Source organism: Pseudorasbora parva, chromosome 13, assembly GCF_024679245.1.
Source record: "Pseudorasbora parva isolate DD20220531a chromosome 13, ASM2467924v1, whole genome shotgun sequence".
Taxonomy (NCBI): domain Eukaryota; kingdom Metazoa; phylum Chordata; class Actinopteri; order Cypriniformes; family Gobionidae; genus Pseudorasbora; species Pseudorasbora parva.
In genome coordinates, this window is record NC_090184.1 from 33822670 (window position 1) to 33838003 (window position 15334).

General features: G+C 38.5%; 1 pseudogene; it reads left to right on the top strand.

The window, feature by feature from the left end:
- The first annotated feature begins 12192 nt into the window (after nucleotides 1–12192).
- Nucleotides 12193–12309, top strand: LOC137039336 (5S ribosomal RNA; annotated as a pseudogene).
- Nucleotides 12310–15334: the final 3025 nt, after the last annotated feature.

Consider the following 15334-nt stretch of genomic DNA (forward strand, 5'->3'; position numbering starts at 1 on the left):
CACTCGCGGGCAGGTTAGATTTGTTGCCGCTAGGGTGCTTCTAGATTTCTAGGTATTTTGGGAATTTAAGGTGCAGTGTTCTAAATTTAATAGCTTATTTTCAGTATATATAAGTATATATAACAGTGACACAGCAGCGCCACTATCACCATGGTGACTTCACACCAATAATCGCAACTAATCATAATGCCTCGAAATAGCAAAATTGCGAAATATTAATAATAAAATATATATGAAATAACTAAAAAATCTTGTTGGGGCGGGGGCTCACTGGCGCCCCCCAGCTGTTGGCGCCCTAGGCGACCGCCTAGTTTGCCTATGCGTAGAAACGGCACTGCTTATAAGTTTACTTGTAGTACAGATACAGTACAAATGAGAAATTTTGCCGTAATCCAGTTGTGCACCTAAAGTTTACTGTTACACTTATAGTACGCCTAAATGTATACTTTATATACTAAAATTGGGCCAATTTAGTCACAAGTAGTATTGAAATAGTATACTTACCAGTTTACTACTAGAACATTGATATTAGTATACTTGCTAGACAAAGTTTACTTGAACATTGCTTAAGTGATATACTTCATAAAATTAACTTGAAGTATACTTCTTTTTCGTAAGTGTAAGACTTTTTTTCGGGACAAACGTCATCTCCGTTGGAAAGAAATCAGGACTGTCCTGATTGTATCGGGATGGCTAGTCACTCTATATGCTCATTCACAGGCACACAGGCATGCACTTCCCTCCATTAGCTGCTAGCGTACCTTCATTCTGTCACAACTGGAAATGGTGACTCTATATTGCTGTCTCCACACACAAGCAGACTGACAGAAAGAGATTTAATAGCAGTTATGCGCTGCTCTTCAGTTTCACTGACAGTCTGATGACCGGAGACGGCAAAGCTCGGCTTCGTTTACCTTTTCACACCTCGATCTGTCACACTACACTGTACAATCATATTCAGCTCATATTAGAATACTATTGAATTCTTGGATCCCAGCAGTGCGCTGTCACAGCCATTGTCTTTCTCCTCCTCCAGGCTAATGGCTCTCACAGGACCATGTCCTTCACAAATGAAGGTGTGGTTGGCTGTCAACTATTGAGGCTTCAGATGTGTTCCCATGTGCCCGCCGTTGGGAACTGGCATCTTGCCCGTTTGATTCTCGGGTGAGGCACCGCTGAGGGATTTACTGTTCCCATCACAACATTGTGGGTGTCAGTATTCATGCCCTTTCACAGAGTTCTGTAATCTCAAGCATTGCAAATAAAAGCAGGTTATAATACCACACAAGAAAGCATCTTTTATAGGACGGGATTAGGAAGACTACACCATCTGCTTTATACATAAATCAAAATCTGTTGTAATGAATATATGCAATTCAAAACCACAACATAGATTACTTTTTTGTGTAAAAAGTAATGTTTGTCAAATTTGAACCATAACATCTGAGTCGCATTTTCAAATATATAGCATGTTACTTTTCTTTTGAAGCCATTTACTGACAAACACATTGTAGGTATGGTAAATTGCAAGCATTTTAGGAGATTTTAGTGTGAGCAAGCATGATGAACATTGATGTTCAATAGAGTGTGTCATCTGGTACAGAGCACAATCCATTTTTATTTCAGCCCGTTTACATTTAAAAACTTCAAAATACTGATGACAAACTAAAATAAATCTGTCTCAGTGGAATCCAGTTGTACTTGTTATTTGTTGCAGACAAAAAAAAAAGAATAAGGGCGTTGCCTCAAAGTAGCAGTAGGTTTGCTTTGCCCTGAAGCTCACAGGTGCAACGTCAAAAATGTAACATTCAGGCACTTGATAGATTGCTTCCCTCAATTGTGATTCCTGTGTAAATACAATTATGCCACATTAAAAAGTCAAGACACACACCTTTTCTTCGTGTAGCCTATATGTCATTGCAAGCAAACTATGTTGGAACACTTGTCCATGCAAAAAGAAAAAAAAAGAAAAACTAAAACTAAAACTACAAAAAAAAAATGCTTGCAGACGCACACTCAATACTACTACTACTACTACTACTACTACTACTACTACTACTATTAATAATAATAATAATAAATACCAGTTACATAATAATACCAAATACATACTTTATTTAATGTAGAACTCTTCCATACTAAACCAGCTAAATCCAGCAAACCGGCTGGTAAGTTGTTTTATTAAAACACAATGTATTGATTTGAAGAGTTTGGGCCAGAGGGACACACATACACTCAACTCTTACACAAGCACACATATACAAACAAAAGATGAGTGGGATCTTGTAGTCACAAGGCCGTCATATACAGACTTCCAGCTCTCTAAACACAGATCAGCTCTCATCTCCACTGTGGCCACCACATGGCCTGGAAATCAAGTCATCCAATAAACAGCTACTCCAGGATTTTACGTCATATAACTTCTTCATACTTGAAAATTGAAGAGACAGCACTTAAATTGTCACATTTCTGCATCTTCACTCAGAGATCTTGGATAGATTGTGGACCTTACATCATTCTCTCTCTGTCTCTTTAGTTCTTTCTGATTTCTCAGATCAGATTAGGTTTGAAAGGAACTTTTATGTCTGCCATTAAAAACTTAAGTCCACATGAGTGTGTACGCTGCAGAAATAATGACAGCTCCATACTCTTCCCATCTGTGGAAGCCTGTTTCCCTGACTAACTAAGAAAAATAAAGAGTAATTGCGATTTTTTTAATCTCAGAATTCAGACTTTTTTTTCCTCACAATTGCGAGTTATAAAGTCAGAATTCTAAAATATGAATTCGCAATTGTGTGATTATAAAGTCACAATTCTGACAGAGAAAAAAAAGTCAGAATTGTGACTTATATTAACTATAACTCGCAAAAGTCAGCATTCTGAGATAAAAAGTCGCAGTTACTTTTTACATTTTTTTATTTAGTGGTGGGAATGGGCTTCTATGAAAGCCCGTTTCCGTTTTGTGTGTTTGAAAGTTAGGTAATAATACCTACGTATTATCGATGAGATCAGGCTGTCAGGATGCTTAAACAAACAGAGCAATTTATTCACAGAGTTGTCATCACTTTGCATTGTGAAAATTGTATGGAAAAACCATTATACGCATCAACTATAAGCATATTTCAGTCACTCATTTTAACTTTACACTGCTGAATTGCTCAGTACACTCTATTCAACCTACAAACAATGATATCAACATTCTGTAATCTATAGTTTCCCTGGAAACTAACTCTAGAAGTCAGATTCCCTTCAGGCAGGTGCTTTGCACTTCATCAGAGTGTTCCAAACTGGCGGCTATTCTGTGATGCGTTTTATTATCAAGCATTGCAGAACTGACAGGTTCAATTCTACCTCAGTAAAGATCACATTTGTCTGAGTGACAGTGAAAAGAACATTAGCATTTTCGGAAAAGAAGATTGCTCTAAACAGTGAATAGATATTTCTCACTAAGTTGTGAAGAAGACTCATCATTACCCTACTAAATGCCTTTTTACAGTAAAAAGAAGTTTAATTATTGATTTTGAAGTAATCCACAGGCCTGCATCCAACAATACGGTATATCATACACAAAATGATTTGAGGCTGTAATCAAAGGTGCTTTCATTTTGGTCTGATTACAGGACGTGATATGTATTTGTATATGTATATGTGATTTGTATTTGTACATACACTACTCAAATATATATATATATATATATATATATATATATATATATATATATATATATATATATATATATATATATATATATATATATATATATATATATATATATATATATATATACACATACATACATACAAACTTGCTTTCGGAGAGTTTTGGAGAAAACAATTTTGTTGTTGCTGTAAATTTTCCATGCAAAAGTTATAAGATGCACCTCATTAAGTTTGTAGTTTTTTATGTGAATATCTTGCATCACTTACAAAAGTAATACTATCATCCTTACAGTTCATTTTAAAACATGTAATATGTTTCAGTGCCTAAAGAAATGACTGGCCAACTGCAGCGTAACATTTCTTTCCCTTGCCAAAGCCAATTTTCCCATACAGTCAGGTCTTGACAAGTTGTTTACAATGGCAGCGCTCAGATCCTACTGTAGTTAACAGTTACTGTAAGGGAAGTCAAATTACACAATTTCCCATGATCGGTCGTTTAAATTAACAACCAATTAACCAATTCATTGTTAGCCTTAACCATGCAATGCGTCTACATCAGTGGCTTAGAGAGGACAGCATGACAGGGTGCGTAAATGCTGCTCAAAACACCATGTTCCTCACCAAATTAATAAGAAGGGGTTTTATTCTAAATTAAGGTTCTAGTAGGTTTCTCCGGAAGAGCTGGAGGAAGTTAACCTGACAAGCCAGACCCACATCAAGATGTTTGGTCTGGAAACTCACCCTTGACAGGGCTCAATCCGAGGGGCGGGATAAACGGTTGTCTTTCAAACTCTCTCTGCACACGATAGGATAGCGCTACAACCAACCAGAGCAACGAAGGTGAAACAGAGCTAGTTGATAGATTAAACATTTGCCATATCCGGTCAGCAAAACCCCGAACACATCTTCCCTTTTAAAGAATGACTTCAGTGTTCTTTTCTCAGAGAAAAGCTTAACTCCAAGTCTTCCAGAGTCGCCAGTTTCTGTGTTTACTAGAAGCACGCAAGCGCAACTCGGCTGTCGTCATTATGGCCCCGCCCACCGACTCTATACATGATGTGATTGGCCCGACAAGAGTTAGGGGATTACAGCTCAGAAGGGTATTGAAAGTTGCTAGAGGACACTCGCGGGCAGATTAGATTTGCTGCCGCTAGGGTGCGTCTAGATTTCTAGGCTAGGAGGAAGTGGCTAGAGAGAGAGAAGTCTGGGTGTCTCTGCTTAGACTGTTGCCCCCGCGACTCGGCCTCAGATAAGCGGAAGATAATGGATTATGGATGCAAGGTGCTGGTAGGATTGTATAATGAGTCTATGTGATTTAATTAAATAATCAATTACTTTTTAATAATCAAAAAGCTATAACGACTAATACAACGTGTCACCAATGCCGCCTCAGATCTGTTATTCAGAATGTGTGGACGCGCTCTTCCTGGAACATCGCGCTGAAAACAACAACTAAACCCATCGAACGCACAAAGATTTATTAAGTTAGTGTTCTCATTAATGTTAATAGACAGTCCCAATCATTGTTATTATTAGCCGTGCATTGCTGTTTAAGCGCACACGCAGAATGAACACTGGTAAACTGGAGCCCTTTGCTAGAGTCTTAATTAACGCATCCTATATGAGATTAATCAGATATATACAAAATATAAATAATAATATTACCATTATATCTGCACGTAAACTAAGTTACTTGTGTTTTTCATTCATGTTGTGCACACACTCTTCCTGGAACAATGCAATGAAACACGGCAACTAAACTCAAATAATTCACAATTTGTTTTGTTACAATATGTTTCTCTTTATAATGTTATGTAATATGACAGTCCCAATAATAGTATTAGATGTGTATTGCTGTTTTCAACTGCGCGCTGAAGTTGATCACCGGCACGCTTTAGCGATTTCCGTGTTAATTCTTAACTGATTGCATCTAGGCCTATATAAGATAAATCACACACATATAGTCCTACTATGGCAAGCCGTTTCACTATTATTCATTCCCAGAATATGAATTTGTGAATATTATCAAGATAATATATATAATATCAAGAATTACATTTTTACTAGTTAAACTGCTAATATTTTTTTAATTAACAATTGAATTTCAACTATAAACACTCTAATTCTTGATATCAGTAATTGCATTTTAACAAGTGAAATGTCATCAAAGGCTGCCGTTCAATTTTTTATAAAAGGAATTAGCATTTTAACTAGTGAAAATGTAATTGTTGATATAAAGAAATAACATATCCTGTGACTGAATACAAGTCAAAAGGGCTTGCCATAGGCCTACACAATAGCATACCTTACGTTCGCACAAGACTGTGAATACACACGCAAACCGCTAGGTTTTTCACTAGCCGTAAAAAAAATTCCAAACATAACTTTGGCACGGAGTTACAGCACGCGGACCCTGCTTAATCGTTGATGGATAAGTTTGATTAAATGTATTATCGACGATTAATTGATCATTGATTAATCGTTAACTTCCCTATTTACTTTCATTTGCTGATCACTGAAATACATAAACATACAGTACATGAGAGCTATAAGGATTGTGGTGACCTGTATGTTGTGTGTGTCTGACTGGGCTGTCGACTGGACTAATTTCTGTGTGAAATGTGCGATTGATCTGCAGCTGTAACAATGACAAGCGGTAACAAAGACTGTCAATAGGAAATCAATCAACCACTCTGTGTTTGTTTGTCTAGTCAAAGCTAGATGACACTGAGAGGATAAATGCTGCAGGTCTGCACAGACGCTTGCCTGCACACTAGAAACAAACTTTTTAAGCAGAAATTAAAATAACTAATGATGTAACTATCAGTTTAGTAAGTACAGTCAAGCCTAGCTTGCCTTAAAGGTAGAGTAGGCAATTTTCACAGCGACTAGCAATAGCAAGCTAGCTTTGAAAGCATGCGATCGCACCTTCCCTTCAGAGCTCGCTCCAAACCCAAGCCTCATAAACAATTTAAAGAGCACTGACCAGGACCACCGGACTGCTGCAGGTGATTTTTATAAATTCGAGTCACGAACCGCTCCAATTATAACATCACAGGTTTTCATCTCTTCCAAATTATAGCAGTTATGGTGTGAATGCAGCATAAGCTCAGTGGTACTGACAAAGGTAAATATGGAGGTATGATCAAAAGCCATAATCATGTTTGGATATAAAATATCCAAAAACCACTTGCACAGGGTGATCCCAAAAGTTTCCAAGGATTTGCAAATTATGGCTTGTCCCTTGTCATTGTCGCTTATCAATATAATCGAAATATCAGCACAATCCTTGGTTTCCACTTGTAGAAACCATGGCAACACAACACATGAACAAATGCGGAAGCACGCCGCTGTAGTGACATACAGTCATCACGGACACGGAGCACGGATCACGGATCACAATTACTCATTGGCAAGTACAGAAAATCTCCAAAAAACATAAACTTAGATCAACTGAAGCTCCAGGCATACTTCAATTTCCAAGTTCCACAAATGCACGTGCAATCCTTTCAAAGTATACGCCAAGGACTATCAAGTGGATCAATACCATAGGCATAGGTTGTAAAAAAAATATCAATATCAACACGTTTTCGAGATGGAGAGAGCTTTGCGACTAACTTGGATTTTACAGACTTTCGCGCATTTTTTAATAGACAGGTAAGCAAATATGTATTGTACATAATTCTGTGTGGGTTATGCTAAAAAAATTACACATACAGTTATATTGCACTTTGTTTGTACTTCAGTAAAGCTTTTTATCAAGTAAGGTCACCAAGTCTACAGCAGTGAAAATTAAATTCAGAATGTGGTGCACCAAAATATTTAGCCTATACTTGCAAATACTGTGGGCTCATTTACATTTACTACGATTGTTTTAAACACGTAAAACTGCAGCGTTAACCCACCAAATCATTTGACATTAACAGGCTAATATAGCATTGGATTTGACATTCCTTGTCCACAAAGTCTACGGTGGTTACGTCATACAGTTAGGACATCAAACCTTGAACGAATTCAGTGATTGGATGAACATTTTACAGTCCTACACTTTGCACAGATTTCATATACATGCATTGTTTTCAGGATGTGAAGAGACTTTCAACCAGCATAACTAAAAAAATATTTTTTTTGAACAAATCACCTACCTTGCCTTTAATAATAGCTGACTAGACAGAAGAGAATGTGTAACGAAAAGAAAAGAAAAGAAAAAAGAAAAGATAAAAGCAGTGAGTTGATAAATGTGTCAGGGCAGACAGCTCCTCCTGTGGTGAGTAGTAACAGCTTGCTCTTCACTCGGCTGCGTTAAACAGCTAATTAAGCACTGAGGCGTAATGAATGCGACTCCATGCGAATCCCTGAGGATCTCGCCAGCCACGGCACCGTTGAGAGAGGGCAAAGGTCACACAACACCCACAGGCACAACAGGGATATGCAATGCTACTCTACATTTGCCTGCCATGGAGTCGTGGCAGCATGTAGAACAATGACTAAACAATTACAGAGAGAACATTAGTGCTATACTATATGTGATTCATATATATATATATATATATATATATATATATATATATATATATATATATATATATATATATATATACACACAATGAATGAAAATGAAAAAGCCCACCTTTCATTTCCTCTCTCTCGTGCACCCAGAGGCCTCGTGTTCAAAATTCCCTGTTAGCAAGATAAATGACTGCATCCTTTTCCTTTTTCTATGAACATCTGACAGTTTAGTCCAGATACTCGCTGGCCTGGTTTAGGCTTAGATTAAACCAGGATTAGGCCCTAGTTTAATTAGCACATTTAGCTTTCATAGACATGCATGTTTCTTGGGATGAAGTGACTGAAGACCAATGAACCTGAAAATCCTAGAAACATTTTTTATATTAAAACAGTCAAAAGTTATTTTAAATAGTGAAAATATTTCACACATGCTTTCAGATTTTACAAGCCTTCTTCCAAACTGCCTTGTAAAATATTACCAACCCCAAACTTTTTAATTATAGTGTAAGTGCATGAGCAAAAGCATCCAGTTTGGAATCTTAAACTTGCAAAATACTTTTGTCATATTCTTGAAAACCAATTAGTCAAACCTAATTTGTGAAAATATGTGTTTTTGCATACAAGTTGTGGCTCAATGTGTTACCTGTGAGAATAGCAATTCATAACCACTACAGACCGAATTACTACATACCTACAACAAAACTAAGAGAACAAAACAAATCAGAGCACCTCATTATCAGACATACTTCTTCCATAGCACTCTGCCTTCTGCGTCTAATAATTATACTGTGAGTGATGATGGGAAGTGTGAAAAGTGCTCCACCTGAACTGTCACATTTCAGTCGGAAACAGGGCCTAAACTGACCCTACAGCATACCTTTTTTTTCTTCATGTTTTAACAGAGATAGTTAATCATCTGTTCTTAGGGAAACTGTCAAGGCCACATCATTTTAAAAACACCTAAATGTTCCCACTGTAATTACTGAAATATTCCTTTAAAGATACCTTAAAACTGAGGTCATTTTTGACAACAACAAAAAATGTATATATATATATTACATAGCAAAAAAAAAAAAACAGCCCAGAGCTTCTGGGTGGTAAATGGTGTTACACACTCACTCACTCATTCACTCACTCAATTGTGCATTCCAAGCTGCAACATGCGCCATCCTGCCTACCTGGATGGAGTTGAACGGTGTGTGTGTGTCTGTGTCTGTGTCTTTACACATATGCATACAGAGTATGTGTGCAAATATGGGTTTAAAGATTGCTGGCTAAGAATGGTCATCAAATCAGAGAGCATAATCTATAAGTCTATAATTAACTAAATTGTGTATCAGCTTTTTTTGTGTCATACAGTATTATTTGTATAAAAAGTTTAGTACAAATATAAATATAAATTGTCATATTTACTCCCACATGTCATTCTAAACCTGTATGACTTTCTTTGTATTTAAATAATGTATTTTTTGCTTTCTATCATACAATTATAATACATTAAAAAGGGATTCAAATGCGGTGCAGAAGTTTACCCAAGGAAATGTTAATAGGTATTCACAAATAATCTTACACTTCAGTGGGCCTGGATGATTTAACAAGATCAATCTGATTCAATAATGAATTATTCAGTTCAGTTTTGTGAACTAGAGAAACCAATTTATTTAAAAAGATCAGGCTCAAAATGATTCATTTACATATCAGACATGGCTAGTCAGATATTCTTCATTAATATACCTCCACAAAAGAAAGTCATATTTGGAACAACTTGAGTTTGAGTATATAATGACAGGATTAAATTTTTTGGAGGAACATTTCCTTTAGTTTTTTAACAAAACTTTTTTTCATTGCTAGTCCAATTGCCTTTTTAACAAAGATGTATTTAGCACTATCAATAGCGAACAAATCCTCAGTGCTCTGTGAACTTGTTAGCAGATTCATGTGAACAAGTAGCATAGGACATCGCCCTCGGTCATGGTCTGTCTGTCAGGCCTGGTGCTAAACTGGCATTCTGCCATGCAAGACAGAGGGATGGAATCTGATGGGTCTCAGAATAGGCATGTTAAGCTCCATTCTCTGTTCTGAACACTGAGCTTGATTCTCTGGGACAGATGGAGCAGCTCGGTGCCCCGTCAAAATGCCTATGGTCATGCCAAGGGGGTTGTGGTTGCAGTCTATGCCCCCTCCATGAACAAGCTGGCAACTCTGCGTATTTCTTATGATCCTATACTCACAGGACCTTCCTGGGCCCCAGGGACGCCTGCTATATTTCCCAGTGCCAGTTAGATTCTTCTGACCCCCGGTAGCCCGAGGCGAACCTCCTATGATCAGGGCAGACGTGGGAAGGGACCTGGGCTGGCTCCCTAAGAGAATGATGGTGATCTGCCAAGCGGATCCATCCTTTAAAGAACTGGTCTGATGAATTACATTTTCTTTTACATCACGTGGATGGCCTGGTCCGTGTGCATTGCTTTCCTGGGGAACACATGGGACTAGGATGCACTATGGGAAAAATGCAAGCCAGCGGAGGCAGCTTGATGCTTTGGCCAATGTTCTGCTGGGAAATCATGGCTAGTGGCATCCATGTGGATGTTACTTTGACATGTACAACCACCTACCTAAGCATTGTTGCAGATCATGTACACCTTTTCGGTATTCCCTGGGGGCTGTGGCCTCTTTCACCTGGATAATGCACCCTGCCATAAAGCATAAATGGTTCAGGAAATGTTTGAGGAGCACAATGAGTTTGAGTTGTTGACTTGGCCTCCAAATTCCCCAGAGCTCAATCCAATCGAGCATCTTTGGCATGTGCTGAACAAACAAGTCCAATCCATGGAGGCACCACCTCACAATTTACAGGACGTAAAGGATCTGCTGCTAGCATATTGGTACCAGATACCACAGCACACCCTCAGGGGTATGGTGGAGTCTGTCCCTCAATGGGTCAAGTCTGTTTGTCAGCAAAAGTGGGCCCAACACAATATTAGAAAGGGGGTCATAATGTTATGCCGGATTTTTCATAATTGACTAACATTTGTCAAAACCCTTCAGAATATATAGCTATTCTGTTTAGTAAAATAATAATAATAAACATTTAACTTTATTTTAAAGGCCAAAACGTATTTCACATAAAACCTATTTGTAGCCAAATTATTCGTTGACGCTCAGTCTCTGAACTCTAAGGGCGACTTGGAGAGAAGTGACATTAGCTCGTTTTCTTTCATTATCCCATTTCTTTTCTTTTTTAAAGCACTGGGACACCCACTGTCCCTCGGAAGAACAGAAAACAAGCAAAAATGATTCCAGCTGTCTTTCATAGTCCTGACTCATATTGAAAAGGAATCATTTAACACGAATGACGGGAGATGGCAGCTCTCAAACAGCTTCGGAGGAGGGAACCATGAGATGGCACCCCCAGCCCTCTGTTCCTTTGCCTAAACCTTCTTTTCCTATTGTTCATTTTCAAAAGACGTAAATGAACGCGATGACAAGATGTCTATGGACACATCAATCTCATTTTCTCTTTTTATTTGCTGTCAGTCCATCTCAAATGAAGGCATCCATATCCCTAGAGCCAAAGGGATGAGAGGAGAAAATGAGAGCCATCTGTGGTGCCCTATAGTGCAGAGATGATTGCTGTGGACGAGTCTCTCTACAGCTTCCACCTTGGTGGAAAATGCAGCTATTTTCAGCTCTTAGACAAGACAAGCACAGTTTGCATTCATTATCAAGCACTGAAAGACAGTTTCAGTGCACACAATGCACAAAGAGCAAACACCTATGTTATCTAGACTAATGAATGAGTACTACAAAATGTGTGCTCTACAGTCATTTGACAGGCAGTCTGCCTGTATGATGTAGTCCGATAGTTGACCCAAAAGGACTTGAATCGGTTTTCGGCTATAAGAACAGACAGCATGTATTTAGACTGTCAGAAAAAAAGGTACTGCTGTCACTGGGGCGGTACCCTAAGGTATAAAACCAAAAAGGTACTAACAATATGTACTAATATGCACTCTTAAAGTGGCCAGCAGCCATATCACCCTGTAGCCCAAGACCAGTTTCCCACTGAAGCTAAGCAGGGCTGAGCCTGGTCAGTACCTGGATGGGAGACCAACTGGGAAAACCAGGTAGCTGCTGGTAGAGGTGTTAGTGAGGCCAGCAGGTAGTGCTCACCCTGTGGTCTGTGTGGGTCCTAAAACACCCCATAGTGATGGGGACACTGTACTGTCAAAGAGCATCGTCTTTCGGATGAGACGTTAAACCGAGGTCCTGCTTCTCTGTGGTCGTTAAAAATCCCAGGATGTCCTTCGATAAAGAGTAGGGGTGTAACCCCGGCATCCTGGCCAAATTTGTCCATTGGCCCCTGTCCATCATGGCCTCCTAATAATCCCCATATCCTGATTGGCTTCATCACTCGGTCTCCTCTCCACCAATCAGCTGGTGTGTGGTGGGCGTTCTGGCGCAATAAGGGTGCCGTCGCATTATCCAGGTGGATGCTGCACATTGGTGGTGGATGAGGAGATTCCCCCTTCTATGTTTAAGCGCTTTGAGTGCCTAGAAAAGCGCTATATAAATGTAATGAATTATTATTATTATTATTATTATTATTATTATTATTATTATTATATGTACCTTCTAAGGTACTAATATGTACCATTTAGGGGTGAGTAAGGTACAAAGATGTACCTTTTCTCTTTTGTACCTTAGGGTAGAGCCCCAGTGACAACACTGTACCTTTTTTTCTGAGTGTAGCATTCATTTAGTTTCTTACAAGACATAGCCGCCCATTCATCTTGGAATCGATTAGATATTGTGCTGTCATAAATTATGACAGTGTAGAAGGGCTGAACGCATAATCAATTGACATGCTAATTATAGTAATCAAGTGTTTTTCACAAGACAGGTCCCTCTCCGGGGAGTTATTAGTTTAAAGGGACAGTACCCGCAAAAAATTAAAATTGTGTAACATAAAATATATTTCAAAGACTGTTGGTAACCAGAGCATTCTACAAAATAACTTATTTTGTGTTCAACAGAAGAAAGAAAAGCATACAGGTTTGGAATGACATGAGGGTGAGTAAATGATGACAGAACATACTTTTTGGGGGGTGGGGTGGGGGGGGGGGGTGAACTAACCCTTTAAAGATTGAGCTGCTGCGGTGAAGGATCTTCTTAAACCACAGGCCAAAAACCAAGAGGGTTGGAGAGGGATTTTAACCTTGTTACCGATACACTGAGAGCTGCGATGATGAAGGAAAGAGTGTGTAGTGTGAATATGTCTTGAGGGTCCACTTTGGCTTTATATTAAGCCAGTGCCTCTAAGCCCAGTCTCCAAATACACAGAGAACTGTTTGAATCTGTCACACATCAAACAGGGGCCAGATCTTCTGATCTGCCTCCTGAAACATACTCTGCTCTCGAAATCGCAGACATTCAGTATATGTCTTCTCAGGGAATTATAATGAAGAGGGAGCAGAAAAGAGCTGAAAATGGACCCATTTTTGTGTCTTTCTGTTTCTTTCCATCTGCTTATAGTAGTAAAAGAAGAGTCCCCCATGAGAAACAGAGACACAGAGCGAGAGAGGGAGAACTGGCCATTATTATTGACTAGAATTGTTAGCAGTGCTAAACAACATGCACATGGCAGAATGTAATTGCCAGAAGCTGCAGACACATCAGAGAAAAGAAAGCAAATTCACTGAAGAAGGGAGACGGTGGCTGCAATTAAAGAGGGGTGAATTAGATTCAAAGCCGTTTGCTTTGCCTGCGACAGACTAGGGCTATCAATTTAATGTGTTGATTTAGTGTGATTAATTATAAAAATGTATGCAGTTAGTCATGCAATATATGTTGCATACAAAAATATATTGTTCAAATATAGTTAATTTTAAATAGCCATCAGTGGAGAAAGATGCTTTTCAGAACCAGATGGTGTAGTTACAACTTCTGCCAGCAGGGGCTAACGGGGTCATGTTACCCCCACTGTTAGCCAAACCTTGACCTTTTGCTCCCTGCTGCCCTCGCACCATCTCTGGAGATCCCATGGCATTAACACCATCGTACTGATTTTGGAAGAAGTCTCTTATGCTCAGCAAGGCTGCATTTATTTTATTAAAAGTAAAGTAATATTGTGAAATAGTATTACAATTGAAAAAGAACTGTTTACTATTTTAATGTATTTAAACTGAATTCAGTAGTCTTCCACTACAATCTCTAGTGCCACATACAAGTATTAAAGGGGTCATGACATGGATTTTTTTTAATATTCCTTGAGGTTTACTTAATGTTAATAAATGTTAATAAATGTTTTCTCCACACACACACAAATATATATATATATAGAGAGAGAGAGGCAGGACCTATGTGGAAAAATGGTTATCATGCTGAGCCTCTGTCTGAAATGAACAACCATTTGATTAGAATCACATGTAAGTCAGCAGAACTCATCTGCGGTGCAAGTATCTGGTCTCTGTAAAATAATTAAATAAATAGATGTTTTTTTTAATTAGCATGCTGATGCTGATATCAGTAATCCATTATCTTGTCCACTCCTAAAAAAAACATTTTGTAGTCATAGATGCACATATGTGTTGTATGTATTATCATAATGTACAAAAACAACATTTTGAACCAAGAGGCAATCTCCCCCAGTTTCTCTTGAAGCTAATACAGAAGTGAATTCATCTGCAATTCATCGACTGGCTGCTATAGAGACAGGCTCCAGAAGGGAGCAGAATCTCATTGAGCCCCATGTTAAAATGTCCAATTTTACAGCAGAAAAAAAAACATGCTTACAGGCTGGTACAAATTGTGGTTTTGATCTAAATGGCCCATTTTGACTTATTTTTATAACTCATTAATTTACATTATATAAAGCCTTAAAGTTCTGCATAATTAAGGGCGTGACCACTTTGAGGGTGCGTCCACACTTGTCATGTTTGGTTCGATTAAAACGAACCCTGGTGCGATTGCTCGTTTAATGTGGTTCATTTGAACATATGTGAACGCTGCCATCCGAACCCTGGTGCGCACCAAACAAGCGGACCGAGACCGCTAAAAAGATGGGTCTCGGTCCGCTTCCAAGCAAACTCTAGTGCATTTTTATTGATGAGTGCAACACGGACCAAAGACATGTAAACGAACCAAAAACAGGACGTAATGTCAC